We start from the raw sequence: 22,097 nt of genomic DNA on the forward strand, positions 1-22,097 counted from the left end.
CTGAGCTCCGCCCCGCCCGGACCCCCTCTTCCGGGGCCCCCTACCTGCGCTCCCTGCACAGGGCCACCATGAGCCTAGAGCCGCCCCTGCCCCGACTGTGGCCGCCAGGCATGGGTTGACATACACCTACGGCAGCAGCAATCCCTGATTGTATGTACCTCTCGGGGCTCGTTTGTAGCTGACAGGCCTAAGCTCCCTGTGTTACGAGGGCCTGGGAGATGGAGTTCTGCAGGGGAACTCCTGCATTGTTGCCTTCACAAGCCGTGGATGGTCATTTTGTCCTCCCATCTGATCAGCCATTATAAATACGCAGGGGACACCCCCCCCTCCCCGGGCACTATTCTCACTGCATCTACTTCAATGATGAAATATGGGCCCAGCGGGCTGCCTCGCTTAATCTGTCTTCATTAACTCGTCCTTGTGGTTGGGGTCCTTGCGTAACTACGGGTCCTTTACAAGAAGCGTGACCTATGTAATGATGAACATAGCCTAACACATGTAAATGGATCTCCTGTGCTTGACATAGCATTCCGCTTCACCAGCGAACAATGTATTTAGATGCACTAACACAAAACGCAGCCACACACACGGATGCACGCATGCATGCACGCACTCACACACACTTCTGCTCTTACCTCCTAGAATTTAGACCCCCGTGTTCCCCCAAGTCCTAAATATGGTGGTAAAAAATAGGAGACATGGGGCTGCTAAGGAGCTACTAGATGGCTCATACCTTATTCTATGATTAATTCATAAAAGACACCTTGTATACTGTATATATTCAATACATGCCATATACTATGCCATGCTGAGAAAGTGAGTAATAGTGAATAATGGTGAAGGTAAGAAAGCCAGTAGAGAGACTCACAAAGCACTCACCTCCACATCTTCATGAGCTAGCTCCTACTACCTCACTCCAGCCCATCATATCGAACCTCCACACTGGTGCCTCAGGGGCATATGTATGAAGGCACAAGGGCGACACAAAACTTAAGTCGGATTTATCAAGCCATGCAATGCCACCTTGCGTGGCCCTGCATGGATTGATAAATCCAGAGTAACGCAAGGCAGTGTAAATCGCTGCGTTGCTTTACTCTGCTTTGGGAAGTCGTTCCCTGGGCATTGTGTGGGTGTTCCCACACATCCACCAATGGATTTTGGGCATGCCCAGATTTACCAACGCTGGTAAACCTGGGAATACGTCAAAATGCTGCGCCTCCCCAGGTGGAGCGTAACAAGAAGAAATCTTTATTTCTCCTCATTACTTCCTCTTTCTATGTGCAGCACACATAGAAAGAGGAAAATGGCTCTCAGGATTGTTTTTGTGAAAGAAGGTGTCCCTTCCTGCACAAAAATAACCCTGCTTACAACGCAGGTCCCCTGCACCATGGTGCTACGGTTTCTGTGTTGGCGTTAGGCAGCACTTTGTGGTGGAACATTTACCCAAGGAATGGAGATCCATCGGAAACTGTATGCCACTGTATCAAGAGACATCTTTTTGCCCGCCAGAATGTCATGACGAAACATCGACTACCATATTGTTGTGAATGGAAGTCCTGACATTATGGCAGGATGATACTTAAAACTGGATATTGTGGGGGCTAGCCCTAGTTGAGGTTTGTGATTGTCAATGAAAGTGATACCTGATACGGTCATTCATTGACATTTGCGCAACCTCTTATTCTTTGCTTAGAACTGCTTAGTCTGTTTTACATGCGCGAGTCCCTCAGTTGCTATTAATGTACTTCTAAGTTGTAATTTAGCTTTGATTAAGAAGGTAATCACGGCCGACGGTCTCGCACCTGAGAAAAAAGCTCTGGTTGGACTGGCATTGATATTTGAGTTAATAGGGAAGTCCAACATGAGGAAGACTTTTGCCTATCTTTACACCTCAAATGAATACATGTAAAGTGACTCAAGAGGAAACAATATTGTTAGCAACTGCAGGATCTATAAACGAGAGGTTTGAACACCAGGTGAAGATTGGATCATCCAGAACTGGCCCCCTGGTCAATAGGTGGCGCAAGCTCTCTTGTAACCCGCTAGTAGGTTGACTTTTGTTATAATTTCACATCAAGGAGATGTGAAAGTCATCGCCAGCTCCTTGAGACCCATACGAGTGAGTAGTCGCGCTTTATAAGAACCCTGATTGATTGATTGATTGAAGGTGATCACAAGCCTCACATTGTTACATTTAATTTACTAATAATTGAAGACCAAACATCTAGTGGCCTCAAAAGAGAAATGGTACATGAGACTGAAAAGCTATTTAGAAAAGTACACAGTAGCGTAAGAATTGGAACAGAATAATGCAATATTCTTTATAACAGCACACTGTACACTTCAGAATTGGAACTGAGAAAAATTACAAAGACCTATTCAAAGGGAAAAAGCAACTCCATGTAATCTTATGTTTGACCAAAACGATGGAGTTTACATTATTTTGGGTAAGTGGGGGAAATTCTCAGACACTGTGAGGAAAATAGCAAAGAAAAGGGAGACTGTTCCGCCTGCCGGGCACATTACAGAAGAGGAGTGAGAAAAGTATTTAGCTGCCACATTTAAAAAAAAAAAAAATCAGATCAATAAAGAGAATACACGGGAAGCTGATTTCTTTAAATAACACAAAGCAAAATATGCAAACAGGTAAAACTGAGTACTTTTTCGAACTAAGTGGGTCTGATGGATGAAACTGGACTGAAGCCCAGGACCGGACTGGGACAGAAAATAGGCTCAGGCACCCAATTAAAACTGGCCCTGATTATTGAATTAGATAGCTGAAAAAGTGGGCGATGTTCGCAAATTGGGCAGATTTGACTAGGGAAAGACACGATGTATTCGTGTTTTGCAAGGTATGTAACACAGCATGGATTTGAGTTTGCTGCAGACAATGTTTGTTTTGATGTCAGAGAATTCCTAAGCAAGAACTGGCACAGCAGACCATAAAATAGGCCCACATATAACCAGAAAAATAAGGCCGACACACTGACCTTCCAGACAAGCCCGTTGGGGCAGTGCCTGATTGACCTATAGGGCAGTCAAACACTGCTGAAACCGCAGAAGTGTACCACCAATGGCTACCAACGTACAAGAACGCAATTGTATCTCATAATTCTCCAGGGAGCTTCTGTTGTAACCAAATTACAAACAAGTGTTGACAAAGTCAATAGGTTTGGCATTACCAAACCTTCCATTTAATTTTCTTCAAACACAAACAATAGGCATGAAATGTTTAAAAGTAATACAAAGTAAAAATGCTGGTTCTTAACGATTGCATTGATGTTTTCTTCATGTGGGTCGAAGCCTAGGTATAGTGTGGTATGGTCTTACTGAGAGCAAGTTTCCATAAGCTCCTGTTTAATAAATGCTCGATCGCTCTCTAAAAACAAACATCACATCTACGACCTTCTCACTGACGCAAAACCTGACATACTATTCATAACTGAATCATGGTTGAGAGATTATATGGTTTCAGTCCTGCATGAATGCGTTCCTTCTAAGCTATCAAACGATCACCCAAAATCGTACAGGTAAAAAACGGAGGTGGCCTAGCTGTTGTGTTCAGACAAACATTACATATCACTAAAGCTGACAACATCTCCATAAAAGATTGTGAGGCCCTTTTCACCAAATGCAATCCTACACCGTCTTCCTGCTCCTTTACAGACCTTGACCTAGCAATGCAACATTCACAGACGTAATTTTTACAAATACAAAACTAGTTACCTTTCAAACAGTGACTTCAGTCATATGGTCAGACCACCATTTGCTTGCTTCCTAACATAAAACAACTCACCTTATGTGCATCCACCTATTGACCATGGAACAAACTCAATTTGAAACACTTAGAAACACAAATAACTTCCAGTACAGATCTAGACACAATAAATTCTGTTCAAAAACCATACGAGTGGCTACAGGAAGCTTTTGATATCCCGATATACTACTAAAACCACACAACAGAACAAAAGAAAACAAGCACCTCAGAGAAATAGAGAGATAAAAAAGATAAAGAACAAGTTACTTATCTTCGGTAACAATATCTCTGTAAGAAACATTAGTTAGTGTTAGATTCCTTACCTTAGAATATCGCCAGGCGTCAGAGTGGATCCGGAAAGTTTTCGCTAGCAGTACCTCTGCGCGTCAGTAGGTGGCGTAGTGCGGCTCCGCGTCCGTCGCTGGGGTCGTATGCGCCGAGATGACGTCACGGAGACTACTTAGGTGCCACCCATGCGCGCTGACGTGAGTTCTGTACACAATTTTCTGCGCTAGGAATGCAGAGCCATGCAAGACACTGACCACTGGTGCAAAAAACTAGGGCCCTAAAAGGGATGACCTTAACCCTAGAAATCAGTTCACAGAACGGTGAGGATGGGTGGGGCGGTAAGGAATCTAACACTAACTAATGTTTCTTACAGATATATCGTTACCGGAGGTAAGTAACTTGTTCATCTGAAAGAAACACATTAGTGTTAGATTCATTACCTTAGAATAGATATCCCAGCAATACCAACCCCGGTGGTGGGTCTGCGCACTAAGATCACACCAGAAAATCCCGGAGAACAGAACGGCCAAAGAAGTCGTCTCTTCGGACTTGGCTGTCAAGGCAATAATGCTTGTTAAAGGTATGCAGCGAGGACCACGTAGCTGCCTGACAGATATCCTGCAAAGCGACTGCCCGTCCCAGAGCAGTAGTGGCTGCTGTCGCCCAAGTAGAATGGGCACGCAGCCCCACAGGAGGCTCCTTTTTAGCCAAGGAGTAACAGGCTTTAATACACAGAACGACCCACCGAGAGATGGTTCGTTTGTGCACAGCCCGACCTTTCTTGGCGCCCACGTAGCCAACAAAGAGTTGATCAGCCACCCGGAACTGTTGTGTGCGCTTCAAATACAATGAGAGCGCATGTTTTGGGTCCAGACAGTCGAGCCTCTCTTCCTCTTTCGAAGGATGCGGAGGCGGAAAGAAGGTGGGCAAAGTGATGGTCTGCCCGATGAGGAAGGGCGTGACAACCTTGGGCAGAAAAGAAGGACGGGTCCTTAACACCACCTTGTCCGGATGAACAGAAAGGAAAGGAGGTTTAGAAGAAACAGCCTGGAGCTCACTCACTCTTCTCGCAGAGGTGATAGCAACCAGGAAAGCAGTCTTTAAGGTGAGAAGATGTAAAGGACAGTTGTGAAGCGGCTCAAAGGGAGCGCACATCGAATAAGTCAACACAAGATTCAAGTCCCACTAAGGCATTATAGAGGGGACCGGAGGGAACGTGTGTGTAATGCCTTTCAAGAAACGACAAACAGGGGACTTGAAAAGAGAAGGCTGATCTGGAAGCCTTAAAAAGGCGGACATGGCCAAGAGATAGCCCTTGATAGTGCCCAGAGCAGAGCCCTGCTGGACCAGAAAAAGGAGGAACAGAAGAACTTCTGAAAGAGGGGCAGAAAGGGGATCAACAGCCTTTGCTGTGCACCATGCCACAAATGTATTGCTGGCGTATACCGTTTTAGTGGAGGGACGGCTGGCTTCCAAAATAACATCACAGACTTCGGCAGGAAGGTCAAAAGCTGTCAACTGTCGCCGCTTAATCTCCACGCATGGAGGTGGAGGCTGGACAGGTTCGGGTGAAGGACCGTCCCCTGCTGCTGCATCCCCTGCTGCTGAAGATCCTCCCGAAGAGGCAGTCGGATCGGAGGACAGATTGCCAGACTGAGTAGCTCGGGGTACCATACTCTTCTTGCTCAATCCGGAGCCACAAGAATGACTTGGGCCCGGTCGCGCCTGATCTTCTTCAGCACTCTGGGCAAAAGTGGTATAGGCGGAAATGCGTACAACAGATTGCAACTCCACTCGCGACGAAAAGAGTCTCTGAGCAAGTGCCGCCTTGGAAATTCCAACGCACAGAATTGATGACATTGCGCGTTCTCTTCAGTGGCGAATAGATCTAACCAAGCGTCTCCCCACTGCAGAAAGAGACCTTGCACCACGTCCGAGGTCAGACGCCATTCGTGATTCAACATGCATCTGCGGCTGAGTTCATCTGCCTTGGCGTTCAGGAAGCCTGCCAGGTGTTGAACCACCAGAGACCTGCCCCGATGTTCCAGCCATGTCCAGAGGCGCAGAGTCTCCTGACAAAGGGTCCACGACCCCACCCCGCCTTGTTTGTTGCAATACCACATGGTGGTGGTGTTGCCTGTGAAAACCTGCACTACCTGTCCCCGGACAGAGGGAAGGAAGGCTTTCAGAGCAAGTCGGATCGCCCGCAGCGCCAGAAGGTTGATCTGGAGCCGGGATTCCGCCGGAGACCAGAGGCCCCTGATCTCCGCCTCTCCCATGTGACCACCCCATCCCAAGAGGGACGCATCCGTCACCACTGTGAACTCCGGTTGGGGACGGGAGAGGGATCTGCCATTGACCCAATCGCGATTCGTGAGCCACCACTGCAATTGACGTGCAGTGCCCTCCGAGATCTGGACATGATCGGACAGGTTGCCCTGATGCTGTGCCCACTGAAACTTCAGGTCCCACTGCAGAGCCCGCATATGTCATCTGGCATGTTGCACTAGCAGGATGCAGGAGGCCATCAGGCCCAGGAGCCGGAGAGTCATCCTGACTGAAACCCGGAATAGAGGCTGAAAGATCTGAATCATAGCCTGAATATGCCGGATCCGATGTTCGGGAGGATAGACCCGAAACTGCTGGCGAATCCAGAACCGCTCCGATGAATTGGAGCTTCTGAGAGGGATTCAGGTGTGATTTCGGCACATTGATGGAAAACCCCAGCAAATGCAGGAGGTTGGCCATAGTCTGGAGATGGGAGACGACCGTTTGGGGGCAGTCCGCCTTCAACAACCAGTCGTCTAGATAGGAGAAGACGGAGACCCCCGATCTGCGCAGATGAGCTGCAAACACCGCTGGTAAGGCCAAAGGGGAGCAGGGTAAACTGAAAGTGCTCGTGGCCTACCAAGAACCGCAGGTAATGCCGGTGGGCTGGCAGGATGGCATGTCCATGAGTGAGCTTTGGACATCTGGCGAGAACCCGGTAGATCTCAACCAGGCGTGGCGACGAAGCGCCACAGTTGTAGCAATTGCTCTACCTAGTGAGTCTGCGGTGTCCAAACCACACCGAATGGCGAACTTAGCCGCATCTTTACAGCTTAGGACAGCACAGCTTGGGTCACTTCAGGACACTAAGGCAACACCTGTGCAACTGTATCCCACACCGCGTGGGAATAGCGGCCTAAAAGGCAGGCGGTGTTCACCGACCGCAGCTCTAAACTGGCCAAAGAGAACAACCGCTTGCAAAACAGCTTCTTAGAGTCCTTATCCGGCAGAGCCATGGGAAAGGCACTCTGGGACGTCGAAGCTTGGATGACTAGGCTCTCGGGCGTAGGATGAGTGGTCAGAAAGGCATGACCCGGTGCCGGGCGAAGACACCTGGCGACGTTCTTAACCACAGTGGCCCCTGTGGCTGGCCACGACCTAGTGCCCAGTAAGACGTCATTGAGGGCATCATTAAATGGCAGCAGGAGCTCCGATGAAGTGGACGCCGTCTGGAGCACCTCAGTGAGGAGTTTAGTTTTAAGGGCCACCGTAGGGAGATCAAGGTTGAGGACCTCAGCTGCCCGACGGAGCACCACCGTGTAAGAAGAGCCCTCCTCCATGGTAGGCAGAGGAGAGGCAAACCCCGGGTCAGAGGAGACATCAAGGCCGCCGGCCTCCTCTAACTCGTCCGCCCAGTCCTGCTCAGAGTCACACTGACGAGCAAGAGGGTCCTCGGACCCCTCCCAGTCGTCGTCCACCTCCGCCGTATGTGATACAGACTGCGGCGGCAGGGCAAGGACCGGGGAAGGAACAAAGGGCGCCGGGAACGGTGCTGGACGGGGCCGTGTCCCAATGCGGATCCCAGTTAGGGACAAAATTGTCCTGGAACCTGGGCAGGGGCGGAACAAATGGCATCCACTGCGGTGCCGGAGCCGGCAGCGTGGGACCTTGTGGCACCGTGGCCGGAACCAGCGCCGGGCACAGCGGGGCCCAAGGGCGCGCTGGCGGGAGCCCGAGGCCTAAACAGGCGGTCGCCGAGGATCCAGGATAAGGTTGGTAGGCCGCGGGACTCCCGGGCTCCGAAGGAGCCACAGGGGCAGAACCCCTGTCACCGTCGTCTGCATCCGAGGACTGACGGGGGACGTCGGAGAGCGACAACGCTTCTTCGACTTCTTTTTGTGTCGTCTCTTACCCAAATCCGAGAGTGAAGACTTGGAGCCCGAGGAGCGATGATGGTGGCCCCGCGAGCATTCTCTGGAGCGGCCCCTGGACCGTTAATGGCACTGGGACGAGTGCCGGATCTCAAGCAGCTTCCAGCGCCGCTCCCTCAAGGCCTTCGGGGCCATGGTCAGACAGTCCATACAGGACCGGGAGAAGTAGTCGCTCTCCAGGCAGTAGAGACAGAAGTCGTGGGTGTCCGCAACCAGCATATTGCAATGGCAAGCCCCACAAGACTTAAAACCAGGCATCCCTACGTGCACCAAAGTAGACTCAAACTTACAGGAGACAAAAGTCTCAAAAAGATAGTCAAAAAGTGACTAAGGTACGTGCTCTAACCGGACCTGTGCTTACTGTCACGTAAAAAGAATGAACTGACGCCAGCGCGCATGGGTGGCGCCTAAGTAGTCTCCGTGACATCATCTCGGTGCATACGACGCCAGCGACGGACACGGAGCCGCACAACGCCACCTACTGACGTACAGAGGTACTGCTAGCGAAAACTTTCCCGATCCAGTCTGACGCTTGGGGATATTCTAAGGTAAGGAATGTAACACTAACGTGTTTCTTTCAGATACATCAAATTAGAAACCTACACTGTCTGGCTCAAAACAAACTTCAATCAAGATAAACTTCAGCTACAGAAAATTAACAGATTATACAAGTCGGCTATCAAAAAAGCTAAGAAAAGATATTCTTCAGACAGAATTCAAAATGCCAAATGTACAAATAAAGAATTCTATAAAATTCTCAATGAATTTCGTAAACCAAATTGCCTAGAAGGAGCTCATCCCGTTACTCAAGATTTCACAGACAAAATGGCAAATCATTACACAGCCAAAGCAGACACGTTGGACTCATACTTAAAACAAAGACAAAGCAACAGCACTGACCCTTCTCCAAAACAACAATCCAAGAATACCCTAACCCATCCTCTCCGTTCCTTTCAACACATTTTACACAATGAATTTATGGACCTGGTCAAAGCAAGCAGGCCTGCCGGCAGCCCTTCTGACACTTGTTCACTGCAAACCTTCAAGACAATTCTTCTAACAGCCTCTGCTGCCACTCCAGTAAGAAGAATCCTTAACAATTCCTTAAATACCAGAATATTTCCAGAAGAACACAAAAACTCATACATATGCCCATTGCTGATGAAAACAAACTTGGACCCGCTGAACTCTGACAACTACAGACCGATTACAAATGGACTTTTCTGGGCAAACTGATAGAAAGAGCAGCATCCGCCCAGATGTCACAATTCATTGAAGATAATGCCATACTTTCAGACTTCCAAACGGGATTCCATCCAGGAAGAGGCACAGACTCTGCCTTCCTTGCCATCTGGGATGACCTGAAGAACACAGTTGACCACACCGGGGTTGCTGTGCTACGTTTCTTGGACCTCTCGGCTGCCTTTGACCCAGTTGACCATGAAACTCTGATACAAGGACTCTACGAAGCCAACATAGAGGGGACTGGTATAGACTGGATCGCATCATACTTTCGCAACAGAACTAATGTCATCCATACCCCCCTTTTCTCGTCCAAATCGTACTTCACAAAAGCAGGGGTCCCTCAAGGCTCTATCATCTTGCCCATACTTTTCAACATCTACATGAAGTCATTATCGGCACTGATCAATCAATTTCACCTCACGTGCTATAACTATGCAGATGACACACAAATACTCCTTCAACTGGAATGCCCCAAAGACATTGGAAACTCTCCAATTTTCAGTTGCCTCAGAGCTGTGGATCAATGGATGACGTGGAGCCACCTCAAATTGAATGCTCCCAAAATGGAAATACTCACACGTGGCGATTGGAAACATTATGGCCCGTTCGCTGCATGGCCTGATGATCTGGGAACACAGCCTAAAGTATCGAAGGAAGTAAGAAACCTCTGAATGACCTTGCACTCCAAACTATCAATGAATGCCCAAGTGCAAAAACTAGCAAGATCAAGCTTTGTTACTATAAAAACTCTGCGACTAATCCTTCCCCCATTTGGGATTTCCACACAAGGTCCAGGCAACCATCTCCCTTGTTCTGTAAAACCTGATTACGCCAACAGCCTCTACCATGGATCACCTTCAAAGACTATGAAAAGACTACAACAGATTCAGAATTCGGCTGTCACACTACCCTTACATATGAAACCACAAGAGCACATCTCCCCTGTAGGAGAGTAGGGTCTGCTATCCTATGGTCACCCAAAATTTTTGCTTTTGCTTCACTGGTTTTATGACTTAGTGTGGCTGTGGGCCTGCTAATTATACCCACAGCCCTGCTGTTCTCTCCCTAAATTAATGCCAATGCACACTAGGTGCATTACCAATTGGAACTGGTTCACCTTATTGGACCCTGTAACAGTGTACCCCAGGTACCCAGGGCATAGGTGTATCCAAGGCCTACCAGGGGCTGCAGCATGTATTATGCCACCCCTGGCCTGGCCTCACTATTTGACACAACTGGCTGATCACTCAGCTGGGGTAAGTTGGTGTAATCACCTCTTACTTAGATATAGTATATCTATATCTAACATATATGGACACATGGTAACCTATCAGTCACTCCTATGGCAGGCCTTAACAATCCTGAAGGCAGAGTGCTTGGTTTCATGAGAGATGGTGCTCTGGTATGAGCTGAGCCTGTCTGCAGCTTTCGGAACAACGTCCTTTAGCTGTTTCCATGATATTGCCATACCATATACTCTTAAGTGTATTATGAACCTCGCGGTCAAATGCTAACTCTGGTTTGGCTTTATCAAAACATGTCGAGTAAGGTGTCATACGATTTGGAATACTACCCCCTCGCCAATTCTGGTGACGGGGGTAGCATTCCACCCTTCTAGAGGGACACGACATGTACCTAACCTGAAACCCGGGTAAAGTTAGACAGAGCCTCAGCATCACAAAATGGATGCAGCCACCACAGACACAAGTCTGCCCTCCTGCTGCTGGGAGTCCTTCCAGCTTGGGAGGATTGGACAAAGGGTTTCCTGTCAGGGGAGGTGCTTGCACCACCCCAGACAGGATTTTGTGTAGTGGGTTAGGGAGGGCTGAATAGATTGAGACATGCCTGGGGCACACAAGGTGTCCCTGTGCATATGCCAGTTCAAACCGGAGCTGGGGCTCTCCAGCCCCAGCCCTGGCGCGAAACTGAACAAAGGAGAGGGGGTGTAACCACCTCCCTTCCTGGTCCCACCCAGAGGAGGGACCTAGCAGGTAATCCAGCCCCTAGATTTGGAATAAGAGTAGGAGCTGTGTCCCAGGACTTTAGATCATCCTGAAACTCGACTTGAAGAAGAAGAATCACTGGACTTCGACGTTCTGCTGCACAAAAGACTGAAGAGAATCTCCCTTGTGGTCAAGGAGTGACCACCCTGTGAACACAGGCACCATCCAGCAACTCAACGACTGCTTTGCCGCCCCCTCCCGCCGGAAACCGAGCCCAGAGCCCGACAAGACCCAGACTCCCAGACACCTCAGAGCCTGACCCACAGTCCCTGCAAAGAAGAGACCCGTGGGGGTACCGAGAGGTGTGGGACCGGCCATCTTGAAACGTCCACGACACGCTGACTGCGCAGCACCCGAGGCATCATCATCATTGTGCATAGGGCCCTGAGAAGCCCCAACACCGAGCAGCATTTGCACCAAAGACCAGCCCTCCAGCATCCACGAGATCTGCGTGGGGCCCTTTTGCTTTTTGCCACTCGACGCGTCATCCCGGTTACTGGCCCATTGGCTAGTGGCCATCTTGGCGACGAAATCTACGAACAACACTGCTGGTCTGGTTGCTCCAGACTGGCCCTGGCTTCTGTGAAAAGGAGCAGCCTCTCTGACCTTGCTGGTTAGAGTACCAAGCTTTCATCGACTCCTGCGTGGCTTGCATTAGCCAAGGCCTGTTTGCTCCCATCGAGAAGCCGACACCGCCATCAGCTAGAGCCTTTGTGGGACAGCTCGTGAGTGACTCCTGGATGTCATCGATATCTTCACTTCCACGTGGCTGCAGAGACAAGCTTCAGTTTTTCACCTGTTGGCACCCGACATCGCCTGGTTCCTTCCTGGTTCCACGCCGGTCACTGGCTAGTGACTCTGAACATTGTCCCCTCTGCTTGCAGGTCTTCTACTCTTCAGATCCATCCTTGGATCCACCGGAACTCTTCTCGCCTGGCCGCCTGCAGCATCTTCATCTTCAGGCTCCATAGACCTGCACGACGAAACCCGACGCACTTTGACACCTATGCACCCGCTTCCTGTGGGTGAGGTAACGCTGGCACTCCGGTGCCCCTGTGTAGAGAAACATCTCTAGTGTCTAGGTTTCCAGTTGTTAGGTTCTGGTCCATCCGGAAGACTCCCTTTGATTTAACTTCGTGACTTTTACGCACCCATTGAATCCAATAGGTGCACACGTGTAACTTTCAGCACTGCACACGCATCCTGTGGGCCTCCTGGTCACTAACTACTGTTAGCTCCTTGTAGTCCCAGCAATTCTAAAGGTCCTAGGTCTTCTTACTTTTCTATACGTGGTTCTTATACCACTATTTTAGTATATGGTTTAGCGGGCCACCCGGGCCCATCCATAATTGTGCAACTTTTGTATATTTAAACATTGCCTTGTTTTAACAAATGTGCTTCTGTGCTCATAAAGAGTATAGGGGATACTTTTAGTAAATAAATACATATATATTTTGAATATATATCTGTGTGGTGTCCTTTCATTTGGTATTCAAGGAGGTTACATATGGTAAAACAGCTGGCTTCACATGCCCTCAAGAGTTTAGCCTGCAGACTGCACTGTCCACGTTACCACTAGGATAGCTGGTCTATCTAGGTTGACTTCAACCACCACCATAAGGGTTGCTTGGCATGGTACAAGGTGATCACTAGAAATAGTGAGCAGCATATACCAGGCCAACTTCTCACATCCCCTGCCTTGAAAGCTCTGCATTGGTTACCGGTTGCCAGAAGATCCACGTTCAAGCTGCTCTGTATCACCCACAAAGCAATACATGGAACAGGACCACTCTTCATCAGGCATAATATCACCAAACACATTCAACAAAGGAACCACCGCTCTAGAGTGGCACCTCACCTCAAAATCCCAATGTACAAGAAGAAAATTATGGGTGGCAGATCCTTCTCTGTTCAAGCAGCCAAACTATGGAACTCTTTACCCCCCCAACATAAGATCCACGGATAACCACCTTATCTTCAGAAAACGACTCAAGAGTTGTCTCTTCCCCACATAACCACCATACGCAAACAGAAATATACAGCATATCCCTCTGTATAAAAGCATTTATTTGTACAATAGATATGTATCTATATATGTGTATTGCTTTGTATAAACGGGTAGAATAATTGTTTAAAAAAAATAAAGATATTCATTAGTTCTGCTTAACAAATGTACATATTACTGATAGTTACATTATTCTATTGTTTTAACATGTATATAAGGGGGACTGCATAAATAAGTACATCTTTTATAATAAATATTTATCTACAATTGCTTCACTATTGAATTACAAAAAATATATATAAATGAATAACATTTATTTAAAGTACAACAACACTTGAAAGCCAGAGTTTATTTAATGCATCTTTAATCTACATATACTCCCTTCCTTTATGGATCTATTTACCATCCTTGAACTTATGGATCTATAAATTTATTACTTTAGTTCCATTTCATATTCAACGCACTACCCTTTTTTTTATCCAATACCACTCTCAATATTACCTCAACTCTCACCTCTTTCTACTACTCTTTCCAATGCAACCCCCTATTTCTCACCCTATACTTCTATAAATATATCCGCTACCTCCACTCTTTCATTCATTCCAAACCCCATACCACTACTATGATCCCCAGAATAAGCTTTTCTAGACTATTCCTTACTGTACCCCTCCTTGCATCAATCTCATATCTCTTTTACTATTCCGATCCCCCAAAGCAAGCGTTTCTAAACCCTTACCTCTGACTCTTCCCCTCCACCTCCCTTTTACTCATCCCAAGCCTCCTCTACTGCTATGAGCTCCAAAACGAAAACTAAAAAAATTCGAATCCATCCCTCTTCTATCATTTTCAATCCAAATAACAGACTAACATGTCCACCCCTCAAATTAATTTCATACTTCACTATACTAATTTACCATCCTTTATGGGTTCCAGAGTAGCGTGCTACTTGCCGAAAAAGCGCTTCAACACCTCATCAGGGGTAGCAAGCGCTATGTAAATCAAATCTTTTTCCCTCTTCTATCCTTCCGCTATCCTTCTCAATCCAAATAACTAACATATCCCCACTCAAATTCCTTTCATATTTCACTATAGTAATCTACCACTAATCCTTTATGGGCTCCGTAGGAGCGTGCTACTCGACGAAAAAGTGCTTTGACGCCTCGTTAGGGGTAGTAAGCACTATATAAATGCAATTACAACACAGTCCATTAAGCATCTGTTTCTGAATATTTAAAAAAAGGATTTCATGCAAAGAGAAAACATGGTGTCTGTCGCCATCTACTGGCAGGTCTACTTCGATTTGTTTTTTGTGTATAGTTTTATATAGCGCAAACTAAACCCGAAGGTATCAGAGCGCTTTACATGAGCACCAGCTATGTTATAGAAGGACACAGGGGAGAGGAGTTGGCCTAACGGCTAGGGTGGTCGACCTCGAATTTGGGGAACAGGGTTTGAGTCCCGGCAATAACGCTGAACATCCTATGATTATGGGCAAATCACTTAATCTCCCCGTGCCTAATAAAAAACATGAATATGTCCTCATGTAACGCAACTGGTGCCATGTAAAGCGCTCTGATACCCGATGCCTACGGGTCAAGTGCACGCTATATAAAACAAAAAAAACACATTCATTTTTGTTAGGCACGGGGAGATGAACTGATTTGCCCAGAATCACAGAATGTTGAGTGTCCCTGGCGAGACTCGAACACCATTCCGCCAGCTCTGAGGTCGACGCCCTAGCCATTAGGCCACATTCTCTCTCCAAAAACATATATATACATGTTGGTGGTAGAGCGGAGGGCTCTGGAAAGTATAGGGCCTGAGGCACAACGCTCCTTCCTTCCCTCTTGTCCTTGTAGCGGCCCTGTTTGTCACTGGCTTCAGCCGAACCGTAACCTTATGATAAAACACCGTCGGATTGCTTAACATCCGAAGGGATGGGACAGGATGATTTGGGCTTGCTTGCGCCTTGTGTGTACCACCACTTGGCAGTAGTAGCTTACAGGAAAAGAGCTGAAAATGCATTTTCTTTCAGTCTAGGGGAGCCCAGCAGCAGCAAAATTATATTTCATCACAGATTTGAACATTCATGCCCCATGCTTGCTAAGTTTACCCACCCAGTGTCGCAGTCAACAATGTCCCCCTATTAGGATGTGGCGTAATGGCGAGATGCAGTCTTTGGAGCTGGGAAAGTTTCCAACTTGCCAAGTTCGAGCCATGGCGTCGGCTCAACATCCTGTGATTCTGGGCGAATCACTCAATCTTCCTTTGCCTACCAAAAAATGAATGTGTCCTTGTGTAACGTAACCAGTGCTTATGTAAACAAGGAAAGGCAAGAAGTGCATAAACCTCAGCAAGGAGGCCTTAGGAAAACCCCTGAACGTGCATCCTTTGTGTGTATTCTGACTTCGAATAAGGCTGCAACCGACCATTGAAACGAAAGGGAAGGGTGATAAGTCAGTCATGGATCACACAGTGTGGCACGAGGTGATGGGCTGAGCTCACTGTCATCTGGAGGTGGCTGCAGGGTCTCCTTTGACCTTCTCGGACAAAGGTGAGGAAATTCTGAATGGTGTGGAGGACAAAAAAAAATTGAAGTTTGGAGGATGGTGTGAAACCAGGTGTCAGGTGTAGGGATCTGCTGTACACGTTCTAGTGTTCCAGTATATGCCCTATTTAATCAGCCACTCCCAGAGGGCTGTCTTCTATACTCACCCCACACCCATCCATCACAGGTGACCCTGCTAATAAAAGAGGCCAGGCGCACGTGCCCTGGGCAGTTCTAGTAACCCGACCATGGTGTCTGCATGCCTTATTCAGAAGTATGTGGGCCTAGAGCCCACTATTTTACACCAGGTTAGTTGGTAGTTGAGGTGTTTCAGGACCAGAGTAAAGCAGTCCTGCATTTTTACTTGAATTAACTTTAGTAATCTACAGCCCTTTCTCTCTGATGGAAGGGAAAGAAAGCAGTCCGACCGTTTTTGGCTGGCCTTTGTACCAAAGGGGATAAACTTGAGGCTCTTTTCACTGTTGTGTTTTTAGCAGTGGTCAATGTGCATTAAAATCGTGGGGGTGGGGTCAAAGGCGCAGCTAAAAAACTAAATATTCTGTAAATCTTTTTGGTCTTTCACCTTCAGGTAACTACATATAAAATAACACATGTCTTAAATGAAAAATAAATGCAAGTTAACCTCTTCAGTGCCCATGACGAGATAGTCTCGTCATGGAGCACGGTTGCGCTGTGCCCATGACGAGACTATCATGAACCCCACCCACTAGTGCAGGGGGAGGGGGAAAGGGCGTGGCACTGAAGGGGTTAAGTTAATCCGTGGGAAATCTGTCCTGGTTGCTGCAGTGGAGAGTAGTGACTTGTATATGCTTAGTGCTACAATGTCTCAGTCTGTTAAGGAGAGCACTATGAATATGCAAGTCATTATTTGAAACTTGCATTACACACAGTATAAGATAGGCTGCTACACAATGCGCAAAAAGATTTTAGATAAACAATAGTGCTTCCAAAATATATATTTGAGTAATTCCCAGACTGTAAGTAATGCAAATGTGTTATAACTGTATTTTAAAACCCACAGCTCAGCTGGTAACTCTCTTGCACTACCACTCAAAAAGAATAAATCTGTGTAATCAGGAAGCTTCAATTGATTCCATCAATTAAAGCCAATACCAGCTTCCAGGCACCATTAACATCTGCAGATTGACCAGTTGCATACATTTATATCTCTTTCAGCAAGCAGGCACCCTGGCAAGAAGGCATGTTTAGCAACCTGTCCCTCTCTCGGTTTCAAAGCACAGGGAAATCCCTGTCTTACAGTTCAGCTGCAACATTTAAACTATCAGACTTAACCGACCTGGGACAGTTGTCTGTTCTCAAAAAGTAGGGGAGCTGTTTTGCTTAAATTTGAAAAGTATGGACACGTTGTGCCCCTCATACCCTGACCACTGGTTTCTAGGATTTTAGGTGTTGCGTCTGGGACAAGTATTCGTATAGCAGTTCCACAGAAAAATCTCCAGTTGATTGACAGAAGCATGAGAGGGGAGCAGAATGTTTACATATCTGATCATGGTTCACAGCAGGTGGATTACCGAGGTTCACAGCCCCCCCGGTGGCGAGGCTATCAATCAAAACCAACACTGGCAAAGCCAATAGTCCTATGCTCTAAAAGGCTGTGACATTTACTTTGCCAGTGCATTTTTATTGCCCCCTTGTATTGTGACGCATGCATGGGTGGCAGGTTTTGAAATGCCCGGTTATTTACCAGTAATCTTCATTACCCTTAGTCCATATGGCCCTAGTCACAGTCATTTGATTGTGAGGTGTTCCCACCTCATCCACAGGACCAAAACCAGGAAGTAGGAGTGGACATGACGTAATACCACCCCCTGGCAAAAATGTGGCCAGCCTGAAAACTCTTCCAGAACCACCAAGCCCTCTGAGGCAAGAAACTCAAGTGCGGGAGGGCGTACTTTAATGACTATGACAAGGATGCTACGTACTCAGGAGAATTATTCCTACACAATGAATCCTGTAATGTCTCAAAAAGTTGTGGGGAGTTGCCCAGGTCCCTTGCCCGACAGATCTCTGATGAGGAAACACCATTGAAGTGAGTGCTAAAAATGCTTGCAAACTTATCTGCTGAATTGTCCTAAAATAGTGTACATTGTGACAGACCCTGAACTGTGTCAAGAGGCCTTTTTCTCTTGCACATTGTCTTGTTAGCTTCAAACTCTCATGTAGGGAGGAGCAAAGTGCTCATTGAGCTTAATAATTTTTGTGTTCTTATAGACATTGACTGTTGGGATCTGTAAATGGAATCCCTGTTCACGCAATTTTTTCACCGGGTTTAAACAGTAACATTGAAATAAAATCAATTTATTTTGCTTTTCAAGGACCACAGTGATACATTTTTAATAGCTTTTGCTAGCTCTTGAACCTAACTTTATCATGCTCAACAGTTGTCATCAAATGCAAAAAATGCCATGTCCACAACTCTCAATAAAAACTCACTTCTTCCCTTAACAAATCCATTTCAATTAACCCATCTCTTTCAAAACAATACAGGAAGTGAATGAGATCTCCTGAGCACAAACTTAACACACTTACCACAACTAATCCACAAAAAAGTAAATAAAAAAACTTGTACTAATCTACTACCTTTTTACCTCTAACCTTGGGTCTGGAGAAGTGTGCTACTCTCTGCAAACCGCTCCAAAGGAAAAGCATCATCAGGAGTAGTAAGCGCTCTATAAATACAATTTACAATTACAAAACTACAAAAAGTAAACATAAGGTCTTCTTTAGTTTCTGTTCCTGCTGCCTACAGGAGGCTTAAGATCCAAGCAGGGCACGAGTCGGGGGTACTCGTGGGTGGACAGCATCCACCCACTATTTTCACAGGGTGAACGCTGTCCACCTTGCCAAGAATTTGGGCCCCACTGAATAATGTACTGAACTCGTCCCGGTGTAATTTACGAACACTGGGACACTTTCAGCAGCGCCTGCACATTGTCTGATTTCCATCTGCAACAAGCAACAACGTGCAGGCGAGGACATGGCTTTCTTATTTAAGACTCCTGCTGGGCCCATAACAAAGGCCGAATTTGAGGGGTCATCAGGCCTCCTTTTGTGAGTCTCTTGGCTGGGAGCAGTCAGGAGCCTCACACCTAGATGCAAATGAAGCGGAGGGGAAACCTAGGTTAGACCTTCACACATACTTAAGAAAGGCAGCTTTTCACTTTGTTCAGTCCCTGTTTAGGAGATATGCATGCACTGGAAGAATGTCAGATGTGTTGGTCTTTCCCAGTATTTACATACAGCAAATTGCATTTATATAGTGCTTACTGCACCAGAGGAGGCGTTGAAATGATTTAAGTACCACTATTTCTTCTTGTATAGCCCTACTCATCCCAATGCAGGGTGTCAGAGCACTTTACATCAACATGCGCATATTACATGTACAATACATTATTTATGTTTTGTTAATGAATGTACAGAATATGTTACATAAAACTGGGGATTGCAAGGTGTAGAAATCACATATCACCTTCCATAGCTCACTGTGCTATTATCCTCGCAATGCACTCAAACGTACACATGATAGACCTGCTAAACATATATGTGAGGATTTTAGATCTGTTGTCACTTATTGTGAAGCCACTTCCTGTAAAGTCGTGGCTTGTGATGCCACTTTCTATGATGTCAATTCCTGTGATGCCATGATTGATATCATGCGCCGTGATGTTGTGCGCCCGTGATGTCTAACTAGGTTAGTCTTCCCACTTCTTTTTTTAGGACTTGTTCCCTGGACCCAAGGAAGCATTGTCAGTAGCAAGGAAAGTGCCAGGTGTATTGTAGTCTCATGCTACCTCTCAGTGGGAGAATCGAGCAGTAGCAACTGTTTACACTTAGTGCAGATTCTGCCAAGTTATTGATTGAATATTAGCTCTCTTTCATGCTATGTCATATCCCTCTTGGCTGACCCACACACATATCTAGCTCCCCCCTCCAGGTGGCTATTCCTCATTGAGCGAGATGGGCCACTAAGGACTCCCAAATTGAAACCTTATCATTTGACCTCATCAGAATACCAGTATTCAAATCCCAGTATTATTCTTCCCGTCGTTAACTTATGTGCAAGGAGTTTTGGACTCCTCCATGATCCCCCCACCGCCCCTCCCCCATAACTCATTTTCCTCAGATTTAGGCCATTCTTGAGTCCATTAGTTGCCAGCTGTTGTCCTCTACTGGTCATTTGTGGTGGCAAAATAAGAAAACTGCCTTATATAACACTGTCAACTGTCACCCTGATCGAAAGCACTTGGATAGTGTGCACAGTTAACAGGGCCCAGCACGTCACATCGTGCTGTCAGGCAGGCAAGGTTGACCGTGTTTACGTAACTCAGGCTCTTGCAGCCCCTGTGTTGCACACAAGGAACCCCAACACTTCAGTGGGACTGTCAAACTTTCAGGGGGCCCCTTTCAACCCAGTGCAAATGAATATATATCAGATGACCGAGGCTCAGGGGCCCCTTATCACATTCTGCAGGGGGGGGGGGGCATCATCTTGCATAACGCCACTGGTAACAACCAACATCTGGTGAACACTTGTTCCCAGGGCTGGATGTCCATGTCCTGGGGCCCGGTGAAGTGCACCAGTGTCCCACAGCCCCTCTCTCTCGCTCTCTTTCTTTCTCTCACACTCTCTCCTTCTCACTCTCTTTTTCTTCCCCTCTAGCTCTCTCTCTCTTTCTACTCCTCTCTCTCTCTCTCTCCCTCTCTTTCACTTCCTTTTTCTTTCTCTTACTTGGAGGGATGAACCTCGGTACAGGACACTGTGTTGAAGGAGAGCAATTTCTCTAAAGTGTATGAAGATAATAATAGGATGACTGTCCTAGATTGCATGAGGAGGCCAGAGAGGGATTAATGAGACCCCACTGCAGTGTTTGAGGCTAGTAATGAGTGAGACAGACTCTATTACTGTGCACGAGAACAGAGAAGGGATGAGTGAGACTCCACTGAAGCGTCATGGGCCAGTGATGGGAGTGAGACTCTATGAAATGTATGCGGGTTGTGATGGGAGAGACTGACACTCCACAATCATGTGTGAGTCTACTGATCGGAAATCAATGAGACCCCGTTGATGTGACCTAATGTGCAGAATGAGTGAGTCCAAACTGAAGGTGAAAAACAGCGGTAGACAAAGTAGTTTTGTTTGCCCAAGTTCACACATAGTGTCACGATGCCAAGACTAGCGGTTCCGGTCAACTCCATCACTGTGTCCACCAAGAACGACCGCTGAGGCCATTTCCTGATAGCTGTGGTTGTCATGAGGACACTGGTGCTCTCGTGCACTGCTGGGGGCTCCCACAGAGGTACACCAGGCGTTGAAACATTTCTGACAAGGGTCGTGCACAGCTCTCGGTTTCAATGCAGGAGGAAACGAGTGCCATAATCGAGGCTTTTAGTGATAATTACTAATGATGTAACACAGCGACCACCGACACTGATGATAAACGGAAAGCGGGAGAGGATGGTTTGCAGGAGCACGAGGCCCACGACTCTCTCCCGCACCTGCACGCAGCGCTTCCTGTTTGCTGCGTTATCAGCCATGGCCAGAGGAAATGGCGGGAAGTTGGACAGGAAGCAGCTGCGCCTTCAACTTCCTGCCAGGCAGGCCAGGTGCATCCTGGACTGCAGCCAGTGTAATGTCTGAAGGAGCCTCCTCTTACATGTACTGGGGTGGGCAGTGTTCAGAACAGGAAAGAATCAATTCAAAAAAGCAAAAGTGTCCCACATTTCCTCCTAGAGTCCAAGAGCTGTGGTTAACCCTCAGTTGTCCGCGGTTGTTCCATTACTGGACTATCAGAGGGTCAAATAGTTCAGGATGGAGGTGCACTGGCAGAGTTGCAAGTGGATTCCTCCCAGTACTGGAAGATCAGGGGTGCTGCCAGACAGAAGTGAGGTACACTGGTAACACTTAAACTGAGCCCCGGTACTAGAATGTCAGTGGAGGCCTGGATTATGTATGCGGGCAGAACTGTGCCACAATTGGTGCAGATCAGGACTGAGGTGCCCTGGTCAGCAG

At 47.2% G+C, this 22,097-nt stretch overlaps 1 long non-coding RNA gene across 2 annotated transcripts in view; it reads left to right on the top strand.

Annotated features, from left to right (window-relative positions):
- Positions 1-22,097, top strand: part of LOC146833018 (uncharacterized) — a 280,746-nt gene that overhangs the window by 147,093 nt on the left and 111,556 nt on the right. The gene's annotated exons all lie outside the window — the stretch shown is intronic.

The sequence above is a fragment of the Triturus cristatus genome, chromosome 4_2, assembly GCF_964204655.1.
Source record: "Triturus cristatus chromosome 4_2, aTriCri1.1, whole genome shotgun sequence".
In the NCBI taxonomy this organism is placed as follows: domain Eukaryota; kingdom Metazoa; phylum Chordata; class Amphibia; order Caudata; family Salamandridae; genus Triturus; species Triturus cristatus.